The sequence below is a fragment of the Odocoileus virginianus genome, chromosome 3, assembly GCF_023699985.2.
Source record: "Odocoileus virginianus isolate 20LAN1187 ecotype Illinois chromosome 3, Ovbor_1.2, whole genome shotgun sequence".
In the NCBI taxonomy this organism is placed as follows: domain Eukaryota; kingdom Metazoa; phylum Chordata; class Mammalia; order Artiodactyla; family Cervidae; genus Odocoileus; species Odocoileus virginianus.
In genome coordinates this window covers 88000244-88020863 of record NC_069676.1, presented here as the reverse complement: position 1 = coordinate 88020863, position 20620 = coordinate 88000244, and the positions used below count along the sequence as shown (strand labels likewise).

Below are 20620 nucleotides of genomic sequence, written 5' to 3'. Positions count from 1 at the left end.
TTGATCTGGGCTGAGCAGATTTGCCAAGAAGTCAGTAAGCTGGTTAAAGTTTTGTTGCTGTTTGCCTGTTTCACCCAAGAAAGTTCTTTTCATCAGAATTATGTCTTTCCCACACTTGTTCATCTGGCTCAGCCCGAGCTAGGGATGAATATCCACTTGTCCATTTCAGCTAGTCAGACCTGTAAAGGGCTTAAAGAGTTAGGACTCCCTGGAAATCGATAACTTGGTATAAACGGCAGTTTGGGCTCTTGCTATTTTCTTATACAGAGAATATATTTGCTAGCAGATGAAAGTAAAGAATTACATAACCCACAAAAACCACTGTGTTGATTATAAGAATACTTCTATCTCATTATTCTGTCCAGCAAGACTTTGAGGAAATAGATGGACCTGTTTCTGTTTGTTCATTTATCCATCCATCAAATATTCACTAGGCACAGCAGATAAAGAAACAAGCCAGACACAGCCCCAGTTGTCAAGGAACTCAGAATCTAGTAGAGGAGACAGACTGAAAAATCAGTGGCTATGGGTACAACAGAGGCTCACGCAAGTGCGGTGGAAGGTGTCAGGGGAAGGGAACGCTCACTCCACTGAATGCCGAAGCCGTCAGGAAATCCACCCAGGATATGGTGATACTTGAGCTGCATGGTGATGATTGAACCTGGGTCAACCAGGGACCCAAGGTGAGCAGTGGTCATCCTTCTTATTTTGGCTAATCAGTCTCTTCACTGAATTTTTCCCTTTTGAATCACTTCCATTTGTAACATATAGGCACAGCGAATCAATGTTAGACTGCTTAGGACAAAATCAGAGCCTGAATTGAGGGAGGAGTGGTGGGGGAAAAGGCGGGCACCTGTCCTGCTTTGGCCCACTTATACCTGCTCAGTTGCTAAGTCGTGTCCAACTCTTTGCGACCCCATAGACTGGGGCCTGCCAGGCTCCTCTGTGGGATTTCCCAGGCAAGAACACTAGAGTGGGTAGCCATTCCCTTCTCCAGGGCATCTTCTCTACCAGGGATGAAAACCACGACTCTTGAATTGGCAGGCAGATTCTTTACCAATGAGCCGCCAGGGAAGCCCATACTTTGGCCCATAACTGGGAAATATTGAAGGAATTACAGATTCTTTTTTTTTTTTTTGAATCCTTGGTCTCATCTGACCCTGAAGTTTTCAGGCATGTGTAAGCAATTGCTGGGGCCAGTGTAATTCACAGATCAAATGGCCTTGTAGTATGTCACTAAAATTCTATTGGCCTTGTATTTATAGAGCTTGGATGGGATGTACTTTGGTGAGGGCACTCTTGGTGCGTGATTGATGACTCTTCAGATGAGATGTGCTAGTTTAATTCTGGCCTTGGCCAACTAGGAGAGGTGCCCCTGATTGGTGTTGCTCTTAATCTCTCAGTGTACCTGCAGCTTGTTCTGGAGCTGGACAGTCTGTTCTTCCGTACTCGTTTCTCTCTGAACCGTAAAAGTTCCCTGACACTGGTGGGAATGCCCGGGAGAGGTCGTGATGCTATCTGGTCTACACGTTCATGTTTACTGCTCTGAACTAGCTGGTGCGAGATGGACTCAAACCACATCTCTAGACCCCAAGGAGTTTCTGAGGAAGAAACTAAGTGGAATTGTTTCCTAATTAAGTGCTTACTTTTTCTCACCTAGCAAATAATCTAACAGGGAATTTAGGATTGACATTTGATTTTAGCAAAAGGACGTGCATGTCGGTGATAGATACTTGTTCATAACGACTCCAAGAATGTGGATGAAATGTGTGACTTTAATGCATTTGTTGGAAATAATGTTATTTTTCACAAAGTAAAAGCATTCGTAATTTTGCTACAAGGAGGAATATTTGCTTCCTCTCACACATTTTATTTAATAATTTTACTTCTTTAAAGGCAAAACAGCACACAATTTGAAAATGAAATTTCCCCAAAGTGTTCAGTGTTGCTAATATGTTTTTCATTTTCTTCATTATGCTATAGTGGAATATTGCCATACTTTGAAATGTGCAGCTTATCTCCCTGGAGGCAGCAGATGGTGTGACTAGTCTGTCTTCTGGTAAAGGATTTATCATGAGAGATGGCATCTAGGGCTGGATGGGATGGGGGTCCTGCCCTCAGAGAGCACCAGTTCTCATCTTACCACATCAGTGCAACATTTTATAAGTTACTGTTTATAAATATGGGGGAAAAGCCTGCAAAAATGGGAAGCTTTTGGCACATTTTTAAGCTTCCTTTTTCTTAGTTTATATAAGAAAATACTTCTTTTGGAAGCTATTTATTTCCTCTATATTCATATTTTTCTCACTGAATGCCTCACTAGAGGACCAGTTGACCCCTTGGGCAGGACATGATTTTAGAGGTATTTCTATCCTAGTCTATGATCTGGTTTTCAGCTTTGAAAGTCTGGTAATGTGGTTTCATAGAAATACTGACTCACAGTAACCAAACTCATTAGAAACTTGTGTAAAACTAGAGCTCCGTCTTACCAAGTTTACATTGAAAAATACAACTTGAAGCAAATCTAGTCATTCTCTCCCTCAAGGTAAATTGACATCAGAAGCCAGGTTATGACAAAAAAAATTCTTTTTGATGAGTAGGAGTGAACCATCTCTCCATGGGGCTGTACCTGTCATTAAGACCTAAAGCACATATTGTGAGTCAGGTTTCCTTGTTTCTGAATTGTGCTAACAAGTTTTTATACTTTCTGGACATTTTTGGTCCTCTGCTGACTACTCTGTTTATATCATCTCTTTAAAGATAACAAGGGAGTGCTCGCTTCGGCAGCACATATACTAAAATTGGAACGATACAGAGAAGGTTAGCATGGCCCCTGCGCAAGGATGACACACAAATTCATGAAGCGTTCCATATTTTTACTGGAGCCCATTATACAGAGTGAAGTAAGCCAGAAAGATAAAGACCATTACAGTATACTAACACATATATATGGAATTTAGAAAGATGGTAATGATAACCCTATATGCAAAACAGAAAAAGAGACACAGATGTACAGAACAGACTTTTGGACTCTGTGGGAGAAGGCGAGGGTGGGATGTTTCAAGAGAACAGCATCGAAACATGTATATTATCTAGGGTGAAACAGATCACCAGCCCAGGTTGGATGCATGAGACAAGTGCTTGGGCCTGGTGCACTGGAAGACCCAGAGGGATCGGGTGGAGAGGGAGGTGGGAGGGGAGATCAGGATGGGGAATACATGTAACTCCATGGCTGATTCATGTCAATGTATGACAAAAACTACTGTAATGATGTAAAGTAATTAGCCTCCAACTAATAAAAATAAATGAAAAAAAATAAAAATAAAGATAACAAAGGAGATGGAGAAATACTTTCCCTTTTCTCTCCTAGGTTTGATAGCTGGGTCTATAGAATACATAGAGAAAGACTGATTAGTAGGGAAGAAGGTTCACAAGTTTGTTTGTCTTTAACATGTGCACAGGTATATTACCAGGGAGAAAAAGTGCATGCCCTCCAAAATGGTGAGATTTGAGAACTTACATATCATCTTAATAGATGAAGGGGAGAAGGAATGTAGGCCACTTATGGGAGAGTAAAAGATTTTTAGGAAAGAAGAACCAGTTTTTAGAAGAATACTGTGAAATGTGATAGTTTGTGTGGCTTCCCAGGTGGCACAGGGGTAAAGATTCCACCTGCCAATGCAGGAGACGCTGGAGACGCGAATTCGATCCCTGGGTTCAGAAGATCCCCAGGAGGAAGAAATGGCAACCCATTCCAGTATTCTTGCCTGGGAACACCCATGGACAGAGAAGCCTGGCAGGCTACAGTCCATGGGGTCGCAAAGAGACACAATTTAGCGACTAAATAACAACGTGATAGTTTGTGACATCATCAGACAAACCCGGATAATCTGGGTGTGGTGTTGACCTCTAATCTCCTCCCATAAGAGTCAGTCTTCCCAGGTTAATTAGTGATACATCTGGGAAGGGGATTGATGGCAATTGAGTTCCATTTGGAGAATCTGTCTTTAGACAGACAGGAGAGTTCGGAAAATTCCTCTCCCTACACAGGCTGTGTTTCAGATATATTCAGCTCAAAATAATCAACACACCAAAGCAGCATACTTTGAGGTACCTGTCCTGAACTCCTTCAACAGTGCATAACTACTTAACTCCCAAATAGAATATAGTTTTATCGTGAGTGAAAACTCCAGGAGAGTGGTTTTTGTTTTTTTTTTCTGTAATGCTTAGATCAATTAGCAATGTCTGCCACAGACAGGAGAGGAGCGTGATGGCTTTTGTGATGCACATTTGTTCACTGTGGCTTAAGTCTGAACTTTATTTATGCAATCAAATGATTCTCTGATTCATATTTAAGAACAGCACTCTGCACCCTTGGGAATTATTTGAGAACATGCTTTGAAAGCTGGAAGACATCTTAACTTTCTCATTTTATAATTTAGAAAATATTTGTCTTGAGGGCCTTACTGAAGATATGGAACTACTGGTAGCAGAACACCAGTTTAAGCCCAGGATTCCTGTCTCATGGTCCAGCATATTTTCTTATAAACTGAAATAATAGATCTAAGAATCCTAAAGACTGATGATTTTATTTTCCAGCTTAGTTTGAGAAATCTCTTTTCCTTGGTAGGCTTAAGTTTTTTATACTTTTAGATTAGCAAAATGAGCATGAGGATTATTATATAGTGCAGTGATACTTAATCATGGACACATGTTATTAATAGAGTTACTTGGGAAGAGTATTAAAAAAAAAACTAAAGAATTTTTTAGGAGAGGCACAGTCATTCATTGATACGTTTTAAAAGTTTTCCATGTGATTTAACTTTGCAGCCAAAATTGAAATAATTGATGCAACAATTGGAAAACTTGTTGAAATAATCAAATACTACATGAATGTCAACAAAAAGTCATTGTTGACATTGTTAAGTTCTTGAAGGAATCAATATTTTTATCAGCCAAAATCATTCCTTCCAAATAAACATCACCACATTACAAGATTAGCACACTACTAAATATTTTTTACTCCATAATTCTTAATACAGGCATCAAATAAGCAGTTGGAGAAGTAGCAGTGATTGTGATAAAAATAAAGGTCAGAAAATGGTGACTGGCAGAATGGAAACTTGTGATTTTTAGCTGCCCACTTATTGATAGTACTGAGAATTTTGTTAGTCTTTCTGTCAATTAAAACTGAACTTTGTATAAAATATGTGTGGAACCAATGCTGGTCCAAAATCTAGATTAAAGAGTAATAAGTATTTACTTTTAAACTAAATTTTAGTATTTATTTAGATGTTATTGAAGTTTTGGAAATTCATAGTGATTAAAAAATGAAGCTAAAGAATGAAACCCTGAGAAAAAGCTTCTTGTCTTCCGTGTTTCCTTAATTGCCCACCGTTTTGTTTTATACTAGATTGTTTTCACAGTAGACCTGCCTCTTCCCTAGTTCACACTTCATGAGTATAAGGAGGGCATTATGTAGTTTTGTTTTAAAAGCCTTTTCAGTCTCTAGAGCAAGATTAGGAGGAAAACAGTAGCATTGCTGCCTTGCACTCAAGAAGAAGTCATGGAATACCAGACACACTTCAAGCAGAACAACTGAAGGTAAGAGTCTTGAAATAAGGCCTGAAAATTTCCCAGTGGGGTTGATCATCTATAGACAATTAAAGCTACATGGATATCTGGTCAGGAACTAGAACCTTCCTAGTTCTGAGGAAAATAGGTGGAGTAAGCAGCACAAGAGCTGGCACTGTGGAAGCCTTCTTACAGGACAGAGAAATTAGAATTACCACTCTAAAAGTCGACCCTGAAATAGGTCACAGGAAAACTTTTTCCATGTGACTTTTTGGATTGGCAGGTTATGACAAAACTACATTCATGTTACTTGAATACATCTTTTGTCTAGTTTTACATGCTTTTTGACTTGTCTAGAAAATGACATATTGAAGTTTTCATTAGCTTTAACCAGGTGTGATTTTCTTATGGAAGATACCTCAGCAGGACTGCAGTTTAAGGCGAATAAACCAGTGAAGCTCAGAAAGGCCATAGCCCTCCTTCAGATGGTAGCAATGAGCTGAAAGACTCATTAATCAACCGCAGCATCACAGGTGTGATGGCTTGCCTACACCCTGCCAACAGACTGTGAAAGTCACATCCGACAGGCTAAATTGTCAAACTAGACCCATCCATAAACATTTTAACGCAGCAAAATTCCAACTCTTTTGTCTTTAAGATGTGATTCTGAAATGTTAACGTTCCTCCAAGCCTGCTATGAAATGTTTATTTTATTTCATAAAATTCAAATTTCTTGAAAAAGAAATTTGGCCTTCTTTCCTATTATAAAAATCTCTATTAGTGTTTTTATTTTTCATTTTATTTTCTATTGGTTATTTAATGTCCTTTATCTTAAGGATCTATTCTTTTGCATTACATGAAAGGACAGAGGATTGAATTGGCCTGTGTCAAGGCTTTAGCAGTAGTGAAAATCCATTTTTTAGCATGTATATTAGCTTGATTTGTGCACTCAGAAGTGATTTCACTAAGAAGATAATGTCTGTAGATATGTTTTAATGGGAGAACCGTGTAAATACTTTTATTTCTAACTAAAAGAAATTTTTACTTCAGGTGAACTGCTTGATTGGGGGGTTTTTCTTTTGATCGTAAGAAATCGTAATTTTAGTTGGGTTTTAGTCTCTTTGTATTTTTGAATGATGCATCACTAGAGAAGTCTAGTTGTTTCTCTGTCCCTTGGAAAGATAAAATAAATACTAAATAAACCGGGGTGTGAAAAAGGAAATAAGGATTAAAGTTTATGTCCTTTAGTGAGTCATACTCTAATTCACATTCCTTGTTAATCTCTGTTCTGCCAAAATATTAGTAGATTATATATAAATTTCCATAAAGCATTTTGATTACTACTCTTATGTTGACCTTAACTTGATATTGAAAAGTTAGTTTGGAAGAACTGAGCAGGGATATGTCGGGGGCGGGGATGGATTTTTTTACAACTGGAAATTAATAAAGAGTTCATTTGTGGCCCATTTCATAGTTATCAAAATAAAACTGAACAAGCTCTGATATTTCTATAATTTCTATAATTACATAGATATATATTTATCTGATATTGTATCAGTTCGGTTCAGTCGCTCAGTCATGTTTGACTCTGAGAGCCCATGGACTGCAGCACACCAGGCCTCCCTGTCCATCACCAACTCCGGGAGCTTGCTCAAACTCATGTCCATTGAGTCGGTGATGCCATCCAACCATCTCATCCTCCGTCGTCCCCTTCTCCTCCCACCTTCAATCTTTCCCAGCATCAGGGTCTTTTCCAATGAGTCAGTTCTTTGCATCAGGTGGCCAATGTATTGGAGTTTCAGCTTCAGCATCCATCTTTCCAATGAATATTCAGGACTGATTTCCTTTAGGATGGACTGGTTGGATCTCCTTGCAGCCCAAGGGACTCTCAAGTCTTCTCCAACACCACAGTTCAAAGGCATCAGTTCGGTGCTCAGCCTTCTTCATACTCCAACTTTCACATCCACACATGACTACTGGAAAAACCATAGCCTTGACTAGATGGACCTTTGTTGGCAAAGTAGTATCTCTGCTTTTTAATATGCTATCTAGGTTGATCATAGCTTTTCTTCCAAGGAGCAAGCGTCTTTTAATTTCATGGCTGCAGTCACCATCTGCAGTGATTTTGGAGCCCAAGGAAATAAAGTCTCTCACTCTTTCCATTGTTTCCCCATCTATTTGCCGTGAAGTGTTGGGACCGGATGCCATGATCTTAGTTTTTTGATTGTTGAGTTTTAAGCCAACTTTTTCACTCTCCTCCTCACTTTCATCTGATATTATATATTTATCTGATATTTATATAATTTCTATATACCCAGGATTCTACTGGGAATTCTTGGTTAAGAAGCAATCAAATTGATTTACTGTTGGTATAGATACATGCCCAGAGGAAGCCCTCAATAAGTATTTATTTTGATTTGAAAATAGTTGGAGAGTCAATAGGATTATAGTAGAAAGGGAATAGAAGAATGGGATTATAGTAGAAAGGGAATAGAAGAATGAGAATTATATACTGAGAATTTACTGAATTACCAAAAGTTCAATCAATATCTTACCTATGATCCTTTATTAACTGAATTTAGTTTGATTGAGGGCAGTTAATAATACTATATGATTAGAAAGTAAAGTATATAAGAAACATAATAAAGGTTAAAATTCCAACTAAAAGATACATAAGCATTTTGAAATTTCCATTTATACACAATATTCTATGCTCATGTTACTATGAAAACTTTTGTTTTGAGCATCCTCATAAAATTTCCCCTTCTCCCACCTCTTTTTCCCTGTGTACATTTATGCATAACTCCTAGTAACTACTCTCTTGTTGACAACAATTAGAAGGGCTGTCACATCTTAGTCTCATCATAGGTGGAATACAGAACTGAATTAGTTTAATTTTAATGGAAATGTATAAATAAAGGTGCTGCCATTGAAATCTTTGAAAAGTATACTTTGAAATAAGCCTAATGGCCATTTATTTTTTACCTATATTGTTAGTGGCTTAGTAATTACACATTCCTCCCACCATAAAATAATAAAGAAGTATTCCCTTTACTTGTCATAATAAAAATTCCAAGAAGTACATTTTAATATACCCAGACTCCTACCAGTAAAGTGTTAATAAAATTAATAATAAGAAGTATAATGATTTCTACTGGGATAATTACATGGGTAATTTAACAGTAGATTTGGATGAAACTGGAAGCTTTATATGATATACAGTTAAACCTCTATAAATGGGATATAGAAAATCAGACTGTCCCATTGTCTTTTGCATACAAAAGGAACCTTTTAAAATGTTAAGTAGTAGCAATGCTTAAAAGGTAAATTTTCTCTTTCATTATTCTAGTAAATAGCTCTTTAAAAATATTTGACTAATTGTTGTTTCTTGGTTTTATTGTCTCTTCACATTTTTGAAGTATAACTTTATACCCTCACAGCAAAGTTATAAATCCAGTCTGCTTATTTTTTTAATTTTATTAATTAAACTGAAAGAATGAACTATCGCTTCTCAAATGACATAGTTTGGGGAAGTTTTGAACTTGATCTGTACTCTTCATAGCTGGTTTCCACACCAGAATATTCTTGAATATCCAATGAAAATGTATTTTAAAAAGTAAAGAAATTTGTCTTCTAAAGGAAAGCCTATGAAGCCTCATACGTTTAGACCACTTGTTACTTGATTAGCAACACGCTGTACATGTTTACACAAACTTTTAATCCTCAAAACTTTGTGTTAAACACTTGTCATGTTTTTAGGGAAATAGGTTGAAAGCAGATAAGGGTTTGCTGAATGTCACACAGTTTTTACATGCCCAGGGTGGAGTTCAAGTCAAGGGTGATGGTTGACTCCACCGCCTAAGTCCTTTTCACTCCAGACTGCTGGCAACATACAAGTTGTAATGATATAGGATTCAAATATTCTGTTGAATGTTAACATGCTTATGATGCATGCGTGCTAAGTCATTGCAGTGGTGTCCCAACTTTTCGCAGCCCTATGCAATGTGACAGCTCGCCAGGCTCCTCTGTCCATGGGATTCTCCAGGCAAGAATACCGGAGTGGGTTGCCATGCCCACCTCCAGGGGATCTTCCCAACCCAGGGATCTAACACCAATCTCTTCTGCTGTCTTCATTGGAAGGCAGGTTCTTTACCACTAGCGCCACCTGGGAAGCCCAAACATGCTTATAATATACATATGCTATCTTTAAAGATTTCATTGTAAAATATAAGAGAAAAGGACATAAAACTTAAGTGTGACAATTTATGAATTGTCCTAAAGCTAACATTCATTTACCACCACTGATAGCCAATATTCAGGAATAGAACATTGCCAGCACCCTTGAATCTACCCCACCCCCATGATCCATTCTAAATACCATCCTCTCCCTTCTTCCCAAAGATTAAGCACTATCTTTACATCTTCTTCTTGTTGTGTTTTTTTTTTTTTTTTTTTTTTTACTATCTTAACTTCTAACAGTTCAGTGCAAGTTTGTGTTTTATTTAAGTGTGGTAACATACGCAGAGACATTACTTTGCCAACAAAGGTCCGTCTGGTCAAGGCTATGGTTTTTCCAGTGGTCATGTATGGATGTGAGAGTTGGACTGTGAAGAAAGCTGAGCCCCCAAAAATTGATGCTTTTGAACTATGGTGTTGGAGAAGACTCTTGAGAGTCCCTTGGACTGCAAGGAGATCCAACCAGTCCATCCTGAAGGAGATAAGTCCTGGGTGTTCATTGGAAGGACTGATGATGAAGCTGAAACTGTAGTACTTTGGCCACCTCATGTGAAGAGTTGACTCATTGGAGAAGACCCTGATGCTGGGAGGGATTGGGGGCAGGAAGAGAAGAGGACGACAGAGGATGAGATGGCTGGATGGCATCACCAAATCGATGGGCATGAGTTTGAATAAACTCTGGGAGTTGGTGATGGACAGGGAGGCCTGGCGTGCTGCAGTCCATGGGGTTGCAAAGAGTCGGACACGACTGAGCAACTGAACTGAACTGAACTGACTGAACATACACATAAGAGTTGCCATTAAACATTTTTTTTTAATGTACAGTTCAGTGGCATAAGTAGTTCACTTTATTTTACAGTCATCACCACTATCCATTTTCAGTACATTTTCATCTTCCCAACCTGGGACTCTATCAGTTAAATAATAACTCCCCATTCCTTTCTTCTCCCAGTCCTGGCAATTACCATCCTACTTTCTGTGTTTATAAATTTTGCTCTTTTGGGTATCTCAAATAAGTGGAGTTAGATTATTTTTGTCTTTCTGTGACTGGCTTATTTCACTTAGTATAATTTCTTTAGGCTCATCCATATTGTGGTATCTGACAGAGTGTCCTTTTTAAGGCCATGTTAGATACTGTTGTGTATATATACCACATTTTGTTTATTCATTTATCTGTTGTTGGGCACTTTGGATTTCTTCTGCCTTTTGGCTATTGTGCATAATGTTGCCATGAACTTGTGTTTACAAGTATCTGTTGAAATTCATGCTTTCAATCTTGCTGAGTATGTACTCAGAAGTGGAATTGCTGTATCATATAGCAATTCTATGGTTAACATTTTGAGGCACTACCATATTGTTTTCCACAGTGACTGAAGCATTTTACATTTCCGCTTGCAGTGCATAAAGGTTCCAATTTTTCCATTTCCTTGACACACTTATTTTCTGTTTTTTTTTTATTTTGGGTTTTTTGGGGGGATGGGTAATTTGCTCTTTTAAAAAACTTTACATAAGTAAAATCATACATTTTTAATTGATTTTGGCTTCTTTTGCTATGTTTGTGAGATTCACCCATACAATTGAATATAACTGAAGTTGTACGTTTTCATTGTAGAGTATCCCATTTTATGATAACATTGAGTTTCTCAACCATTCCACTGTTGATGAACATTTCAGTGGTTTCCAGTTCTTAGCTATTATAAATAATGTGGCTGGGAACATTCATGTGTATGAATCTTGGTATTATGTGTAGGCAATTTGTGTTTTATACATAGAAGTAGAATTGCTAGGTCTTAGAGTACATTGCCCATTATAAGTATATGAGTTCTCACTGCATCATATCCTCACCAATACAAACATGGTTTTAGCCATTCTGACAGATGTCATTACTGATGATGGTGAACATTTTGTTCATTTATTTTTTAAGCGTTTGGATATCTTCTTTGGTGAAATGTCTTTAAGGCTCCTGCCTATTTGCCTCTTGATCTTTTTTCTTTATTGATTTGTATAAAAAAAAATAGGTAAATAGATGTATGGATGGGGAGATGCAAACCCTTTGTTGCAAATATCTTCTCCTCGGCTTGCCTTTTCACTTTCTTAATGATTTTTTTTTTTTTTTTTAGAAATAGAAGTTTTTTTATGTAGTAAGATTTATAAAACAATTTCCCTTTATAAATATTTGTTCTTTTGCCCTTTTAAAGGACAATCTTTAATGCTTAAATTAGTGTTTTCAATTTTATTACTAGCAAATAGTATCATTTTATATTTGAAACTTTTCCTTTTTCAGGCTATCATAAACAGGCTTCCCCTCATTAACAGAAAGAAACATCTTTGAAAGAAAGAAGATCAGACTAAAATTATGGAGTCCAACAGCAGGTTTATGCTTGAAAATAATAGAAAGTAAATATAGAGATCTTTACAGACTGTGTTCTTTTGTACTTAATTAGTACATCTCAAGCCTTTTCTAGTCCTGGTATACTGGTGAATGATTGTAGAATTTGACTTTGGCAAACTATAAAATTTTGCTGCTTTTTACTTTTTCCCACTACAACTTGACTCCATTAAGGAGCTTAATTGATACTTATATTTGATACTCCAAGTAAGGTCTACATAAGTCCATGTGCCTTCTAGAGTAACTGAAGATCACTCACGTGTATCCATTGCAGACTTTCTCACGTATGTCAGAGTAATTAATATAGTTTATTGCAGCAGTATCATATTAATCTTATTAGCTTAATCATTTGGACTGTTTTATTGTCTTTCATTGCCCTGAACTTAAAACGACATAAGAAAAGTATACTCAGGGGCCCTGAACTGTGACAATATGAGTACATATCAATGTTCTTATTAACTAATAATTAATGTTTATAATAACAGACATATGTGGAACCAAATTTGTTTTTAATCATTTTGTATAAATGATTTTATATAAATGATATATATTTACATATGGGCTAAGAATATATCATATGTTAATTCAATTAAGCATTTTATTTAAATATCAAGGAACCCCTGGGTAGTTTTTTTCTGTACCAGAGATTAGACATACACAGAGTCTCCAAAGTGGGAGAAGAATAAAGAATTTTCAGAGCAGAAAGGTTTTTTGTATCCAAACAAATCTTGTGAAAGCATGCATTGAATCTCATTAAGAATGGTAGAACAGTTTGGTAGCAGAACAAGATTTGTCCTATTCTGGAACATTTTACCCCTCATCTGAATTTTTACTACTTTTTGACTTATTTTCTTATTAGCCGCTCTCAGTATTAAAATGTGCGTCTTTTTGCAATTTACTTCATAGGAACTTTGCTCCTATATTTTTCCATTTCTTCCCTCTTTTTTTGTGCTATTATTGCTGTATGTATTAAATCTATATATGTTTTAAACCCAATAATTCATTTTTGAGTCCTACTTTATGCAACCTATTATTTTAAAGAAGTTGAGAAAATAGTGAAGAGTAAAGAAAGAGTAGTAATGTTTATTTAGTCTTTTAAAATTTATCACCCAGTGTATTTACCTACTCTTGTTCTTCATTTCTTCTGTGGACTCTAGTTAGTATCATTTCCTTTCAAATAGCCAGCCAATTTTTTCCTTCTTATAGTAATGTGATATTTAAACTTGAAGGACAGAAACAATTGTTCCTTCACCTTTGAAGATCAGTTCTCTCACCAGTATGTCTTGATATTTATCAGTCAGTCAGTCGGTTCAGTCGCTCAGTCGTGTCTGACTCTTTGCGACCGCATGGACTACAGCAAGCCAGGCTTCCCTCTCTAACACCAACTCCTGAAGCTTATTCAAACTCATGTCCATTGAGCTGGTGATGCTATCCAACATCTCATCCTCTGTCATCCCCTTCTCCTTCTGCCTTCCATGTTTCCCAGCATCAGAATGTTTATCATTCTGTGTCAGTTTCCCCAAGAGAATGTGTTCCTTCAATCTATTTATTCACATCTTAATCTATTTCTGGTAAGTTTTCTTAAATTATATCTTTGGATATTTTCCCCATTCCATTTGTTTAATTCTTTTTTTTTTTTAAAGAGATACCAATTATGCTTATGTTGGATCTCCTTCCATGCCTTCCATATTTAACATCACTTAGTTGTTTGCTGATTTCCATTTAATTTTCTTACTCTTCTTAATTCTTCTGTGTCTTTTCACCTTTTTTGGTGCTTTCAACATGGCCTTCACAAAACAAAATAACTTTAATAAACACTTAGATAATATAGCAAAATTTCCATTTATTTGTATTGAGAGTTGAGGGCAGGATTTATTTTGGTAATTCTTGGTGTGGCCCTGGAAGTTGCATTCTAAAATTTCTCCATAATATCCTGCAAATATATTTCTAAAAGACAGACCAAGAAAATGAAATTTGCTGTAGAATTATGACTTTACTTTTTATGGCTATATGTGTAGTCGTATTGAAAATGTATTTTGCTAGTTTTCTGTGTAATTACAGGTAGGAGGATTATATATTTGGTATTATTCTTCAAAATTATTGCTTTAACATTTTAAAAGGTTTAATCCATATTATTATAAAGGTATGTCTGTTGCCAGTTTCTTTTAGCTTCTATTGTAATATTGATACAAAGCATGTTTTAGGCAAATAGTGGTATTTGATTAAATGTCATTAATTTTACTCAATGTATTTCACTATAGTTTTTACTTTATTATTTATCAAATCATCTTATAATCTAAAATATTAATGGTAATATAGTGATAATAGGTTATTTTACTTTTTTCCTCGTATCTTTTTAAAAATAATGCACACTGGTATTTTTTGTATCAGACTGCCTTCTCAATCAAATAAGATCCTTTTAAACAATGACAAGGGAATGCAATATCAAGCTCTATTTACTTTATTGTTCTATGTGATCGTGTATTGTCAAAGTGGAGAACATGAAATAATTTTAAAAGGTAAGTATATCCATTTCTAATTTCAATCTGTAAATACTAACAAGGGAAGTTATTGCCACCCTAAGAGCAGTATGTAACTAATGGAAGACATCTGAGAATTTTTAATATGTATGAGATTTTAAAAGGTTATGTGTAAATTCAAGCTCATGTCTACAGGGATAGTTTCTATATTTTTTTTATAAATAAAAATAAATTGACTCAATTATGAAACAGAAAATCTTTGAACTAAGTTAATGTATGCATATATATAATAAATCTTAGTATTGTATCAGGAGAAGTGAATCTGCTATCTACTACACTGACTGCTTATTAATTATTAATCACTTGAAAAATAAAAAATGAGATACATATCAAATATTGGCTATAAAACAAAATCTGGAAAAACTGAGTTCTTTTCTCTGGAAAACCCCTTGAAAGTACTAGTTTGTAGCCAAAATTATATAGATTTTCAGATAAATATTTGAGAGGAAGGTTGAGAATAGAGAATAAACACAGTGCACTTGAATTTGATCTTATTGCTGTCAAGAGTGCTACTTCACCAAGACACAGAATAAATGAAAAATCAACTGTATAGTACATGTAATTTTCTCCTGCTGAGCAAAGAATTAGTGAAGTCATGATTTCTCAATGTGGACAACAAATATACCTGTAGAGAGTGTAATGAAGAGATGGAAATGAGTTTTTATTCCCCCTTCCTCATACTGAATTGGCTATAGAACAGGAATAAAAATCCAAAGGGCAGTTTTTTCTTCTGCATAAAGTGATATTCAAGTTCCGTGCTTTGCTAGAAATATAAATAGAGGCTGAAGCATGTAGAACAAGCTTCAGTATGGCTGGATTAATAATTTAAAGAAGAAGGAAAGATTGCATAGAAGCATGCACCCTGTGATTCAGCCACTTCTCCTCTGCTTATTAACATTTGCCAAGCATCAACTTATAAAAAACCAGGACGCAGAGATCATTTAAAGTAATCTTGCAAGGCATCTCTGGTTAGTATTCCTTAAGTCTGAGAACTCTAGGTACCCTTAAACACCACTTTCAGTGTCTGTATAGAGCACTTAGCATATTTCTTTTTTCTCCATAGTATTAAATGTGTGGGAACATGTGATCAGGGTCCTTTTTATATTCAAAATGGGTCAGCTTCTGTCTAGAAAGTGTCTTATTGTCATGATGTCACCACATCTCAAGATTTGTGACCTTTTGCACCATATGGATTCATGGTAGTCCACGTCCTAGCTTACAGGCCAGAGTGCTTTTGTGCCCCCGCTAGGGGGTATCAAAGGCTTTTGGTCTGGAATTTCAAGTACGGATAGATTTGGAAAAACAAAAAGTAATTTTTATATATCCTAAGGACCGCCAGATGTCGCAAAGGCATCATTGATGAAATGGTTTTTATCCAAAATGTGGCACTTATATAAGGAATACTAGTATTGTGCTTGAGAGTCGTAGAGGCCATAACAGGTCAGTGAAATGTCCTTCAAACATCTGATTTTTACATTCAAGAATGGGCCCAGATGAAAAGATAACCACATATCTGACATTGACGTTGCTACCATTTAGACAACCGATTCAATTGCCTTAGTCAGTGGGATCAATCAGGCCTTTATTACTTTGAAAAACCACAAAAAGATATGGTTTTTCTTTTTCTTTAAAAATGATTATTTGGAACTACATCCTACCACTGTATTTTAACCCTAACATGAATTGCTGCATAGAAGCACATATAACCTTTCATAACTTCCCCTACCCCCTGAGTTTAAAACACTTTATGAGATGTACAAAATTATAATAATGAGAGAAATGGTACTGAGTGAAATTCTGCTGAGCCAAACTGTATGCATAAATTGGCAGTTTAACAAGTAAAACTTGGAAGCAAGCATTTGATGATTGATTTTTTATTGAGACAGAACAAGCATGATAGTGGGTAAAGTGATTTTCCTTATTGAGAGAAAATATAGTGTTTTTCAACATGTCTCTAGTATGAATGGAAGCCTTGTCAAAAAAACGGAGCAACACATAATATCTTTTAAAAGGTGAATTAACATAAGTATATCACTTATTTTATGGATCACATTTTATACTTGTCAGTTTTATTCAGAATGTCATAAAGTTTATATCATAAAGATAGTTATGATTATCTTTGTTATATCCTGAAAAAAACTGATATTAACTGCTTTGTTGTGGATTATAAAATATACTCAGTTGAAGAAATGCATTGATGAAAATTAAGGCCAAAATATGTATTCACATGTAGATCTTAGGCAACTCCCTGGTAATTTTAAGTACTTGAAATACATTATTCAACAAGTCACCTGCTGTATATTTGTGTGTAATAGGCTCTGTCTGAGAATACAAGAACTGTCAAGATAAAAATAAGGAACATACATCATTCTAATTTAATTACAATTCATCAAAAAATTCCTCTGTTGTCTGTATTACAGGTAGATGTATAAAAATAATCATATACTAGACTTAATTGAGATTGCTGTGAGAATTTTTGTATATAGTTTTCTCTTGCTTGAAGAATATCTGGATACACACGTACATCAACATGTATGTACACATGCTGAAGATTTTGTTTATACGTATTCTTACTGTATCTATTTTATAGTTAGATCCTTGGGAAAATTTAAATGAGGAATATGAGTTTGTTTATAGAGTGTTCTTTCCAAGTTTGTAAATGTACAGTTATTCCCAATTGTGTTTTCTAGCTATATTTTGCAATTCTACTTTGCTGTGGATATATTATTCCCATTTGGAATAAAATGTATAACAACATAAGGAGGACCTGCTCATGCTGGTTTTCTGGATTTAATTAGTAAGCAACCTGTGAATTTGTGGATCCTATTACATTTGAGTATGTGCATCATGGGTCCATGTTCCATGTGAAAGATTATCTGTATTTTATTCTAAGACTTTATGTATATTTAACCTTTAATTTGACTAGCAGGTTGTGTGATTTACATAAAAAATAGATCAGCTTTGAATTCACTGAATGTTATTGGTATAACATAATCAATCATCTCTAAATGTTAATGGTGTTAAAGAGCAATGAGAGCATATGTCTTATATTTGTAATCCTGTAGATTTATGAAATTATTTAGGATGTCTAAGAACATTAGATCATGGCATTTCTCTGTGGTTAGGGATAGAAATTTTTTGAATGGTTGTTATCATTTTAATGAAGTTGGCAAATCAGCCAAATATAAGCACCGCTTTAAAAATCATGAATTACCTAATAGGTGCCTTGATGACTAGAACATTCTTATGAAGGAAGGTATATATAGACCTCAATACAGTGCTTAAAATGCTGTGATTTTGTCTCATTCTCTTTTCACTATCTTTTAATAAAATATGACTTTTTCTTTGGTGTTATCCTAATTATGCACACAGTTCCTCAATGAAGTAAAAAGTCAATGTGTGGATGACAGTAGCAGGGGGAAAAAAATAGGATTTCAAATGGTAAAAAGCCTGCTCTGGTAACAAAGCCTGAATCAATCCCTATGTTGTATAGCAGCTTGATCATATCTTTAAAACTGATACTAACAAAGAATATTTATTTGTTGCCATGCTATTGTAGGATTTATTTTTAAACTCCAATCCCAATTATCAGGAAAATTGCATCCTCTTTATCTCACAGAAGAGCATACTGAATCATGGCATATTTGGTTATTGGAACTATAATATTGTTACCTTGCTTGAAACACATGGTCTCTCTTGATATACAAGAAAAAACTGAATCCATTTCAATAAATTAATGGGGATGAGAATCCCAATCCATCCTTCTTTTCAGAGGTTCGCATACATTGTAATGAAATGCATTAGGAGTTTTCTTCACTTGAAATCCAAATGAGACCCATTTTGGCTCACACCCTTGACAGTCTCTTTTATAAGCGTTGCTGTCTCCTGTTCTTGTGTGGGCCTAGTAAAATGCTTCCTTTGTAAGATGCACAGAGACAATATAATGCCACGAAAGACGAAGGTGTCAAAACACAAAGTTAGAGGCAATCTAATCAATGCCTCCTGATTTAGCCTTTGAAGGCTCTCTTCATTAAAACTCTTTAATGGCGAGGCTTATCTCGAGGTAGAGCTGTTACTTAATATTTTTCAGTGTCATTCTTTGGACAGTCATTTGTACCTTTTTAAATGTATTTTCAGTATTCATTGTTTAGTAAATTGGATGTCTTGTTAGCATGGTGGTGGTATGAATGACTCGCATCAAAATGATTGAAGGTAATAGTGTATAAATTCTTGGTACATTTTTTCCTGTCTTCTAATCCCCATCTTTCCCTCCAACAACCACAACAAAAATCTTAATTTATTTTCTTCCTAAATATCAGGTGTAGGATGTTATTAGATGCTTCCCCAAAACAGATGTTTATACCTTTTTCCATATCCAAGAATCAGATTGGAAATCTAAAAATAAAGCAATTAAAATTTCTTTTTGTATGGAGTTTATTGCTGCTCTCATCCTTTTTACTAAAGACACTTTTCGAATTAATTTTCATTTTATCTAGAGCTTTTGCATAAAGCAATGTGACTCTCACTAAAGTGATGGGAAAAAAATCCTAAGATGTTCCATGCTCTCTGGAGTTTTTATTTCTCAGTAAGTACATTAGGAATGATGAGAAATGGGAGAGGAGAGATGTAATACCTCTCCAATTTCAGATAGTGTTGTGAACTTAGGAATTGTGTCTATATAAGACTTTCTTTAAAACAGTTTTACTTTCTTAGATGTGAATTAAAGTGTCTAAAATATTAAATGTTTTTGAACCTTCATTTCAGTAGTCCCGTCCCCTAGTAATTTGCTCAAATTCAATAAGTTATAAAATTTAAATTATTTTATTTTATACATAGACCAGATGGCATCATGGTTTGGAAAAATATAGAGAGAATACGTTGAAGAATAGCTTATTAATGATGTATGTATATATCTTTGTTTAGACTCATTTCATGCACACACAATGTGTGTGGACACCAGATACATACAGCAGTAAATATACCTTAGTTTTGTGTTTGTCTGTTTATTCACAGAATATGTCCTTCCTGTAAACTGATTGAACAAATACATGTGCTTTCAGATCAGCACTTTCATATAAGCCATTTAAAGAACCTGAGAAATCAGGAGCTTAATTTCTTTTAACATGCCCAACTTAAAAAAAAAAATCACAAGATGCCTTGCTGCCCTTCCTACCTCAATCTACAATTATCAGTAAAAATAAATAATTTACAAAATGCAGCAAATAGAAAAAGATAAACACCACAGAATTTATGCGCATGGTATCTTGAAAATGGAAAAGAATTCAAGCAACTTTGACCTGATTTTTAAATGACTACTGTGGTGACTACAGCTGCTCTAGCTTAGTAATTATTTGTGATAGGTTGTTTTTGAGTCCCATATGTATAGGAGCTCCAGGCCCAGCTACCTCATTTGCTGGCACACAAACAGATTCTTCCAGGTGCTGAAAATTAAATTTTAATATATTATTTAAATATTAAGAGAATTACAGTTTCAGTAATTTTACTGCTACAGCTGGAGTGCAAAGCATGCCTGTAGAATGCAGAGTGTTGGACAGTCTAACATATAGGAAGTTGATAGTGATTTTTTAAAAATTATTAGCTTATATGTGTAGTAGGTGATAGCCTTATTTGGCAGTTACTTTATAGATGGGTAACTTTGATTGATCTCTGGTAGATTGGGCACCCTTTAAATTGTTGAAAGCTATTATTTTTTGGCCTTTTTAGGTTATGTACCTTATAATGACAATGTATTTTTCTAAAATTGTAGTATAGTTGCTTTACAATGTTGTGTTCGTTTCTGCTGCACAGTAAAACTGAATCAGCCATATATACACACACACACACACACATATATACATACACACACACATATATACATAGA

At 35.3% G+C, this 20620-nt stretch overlaps 1 protein-coding gene and 1 non-coding gene across 2 annotated transcripts in view; both read left to right on the top strand.

Moving 5' to 3' along the window:
- KIAA0825 (KIAA0825 ortholog) overlaps positions 1-20620 on the top strand; it is a 416094-nt gene that overhangs the window by 238569 nt on the left and 156905 nt on the right.
- Positions 2772-2878, top strand: LOC139034487 (U6 spliceosomal RNA). The gene has a single exon (XR_011487033.1). It is a non-coding gene; the product is annotated as a U6 spliceosomal RNA (small nuclear RNA).